This window comes from Triticum dicoccoides, chromosome 4B, assembly GCF_002162155.2.
Source record: "Triticum dicoccoides isolate Atlit2015 ecotype Zavitan chromosome 4B, WEW_v2.0, whole genome shotgun sequence".
Taxonomy (NCBI): Eukaryota; Viridiplantae; Streptophyta; class Magnoliopsida; order Poales; family Poaceae; genus Triticum; species Triticum dicoccoides.
In genome coordinates, this window is record NC_041387.1 from 451,459,825 (window position 1) to 451,460,748 (window position 924).

The following is a 924-nucleotide window of genomic DNA, read 5'->3' on the forward strand; positions in this document are numbered from 1 at the left end:
CGCTAATCATAAATCAACTGTTTTGCTCGACATCAGCCCACCGTTGATCCTGAACCAACTGATTTGCTCGAAGCCCACCGTTGATCCTGAACCAACTGATTTGCTCCACATCAGCCCGTATGATGTACTACCTCCGATCCTGGTTTATTAGTCCTCATGGTAATTTGTTCTAAATTTTGACCCAAGATTTAACTGATAAAATGTTAATGCATGTCAACAAAGTTATATTGTTCGATTCGTATTTCAACATAGTTTTCAAATGATAGAATTTTTGGTGACATGCATAAACATTCCATTAGTTAAATTTATGGTCAAAATTTAATACGGATTACAATGAGAACCAATAAACCAGGACGGAGTTAGTATCATGTAAATGACTGTAACTCTACCATTGCTCTTCGATTTCAGGTGTGGGGCCTGGTGCTTCTCAATCAATTCATCCGTTAAACCACAATCCTAAAGATTTGCCTGTTACACGAAGAAACCCAGCTATATCTTGCACGCTAGACCTAGGGCTGGGTCCTTACGGATACGCTTTGGCGTGGGAACCCTCCACAACCCCTTTTTCCAACCAGATTTTGCCACTTTTTGATGTAAGCTTAGCGACGTATGATTATTCCATAAGTGTAGTACAACTCATATATGGGCTATAAAAATGTTGCTTGTTAAGTATCGGCACATATAAACCCATTACATGTCCATATAATTCACGTACAAGAAATTGTTTTTAATGAACTTGCGAGAAATTGTTAGAAGAGCAGAAAATTAACTTCTGTAGTTTCCTCAGAAAAATATTTTAACTTGTGTAATGTAAAACAAAAATTACACAAGCCACTAAGAAGCGTATCCCTGGCCAAACCATTACAGTACCTTAAAATAACTAACTTATTTGAGACCAACTCAACAGTGGAGCTCACATGCAAA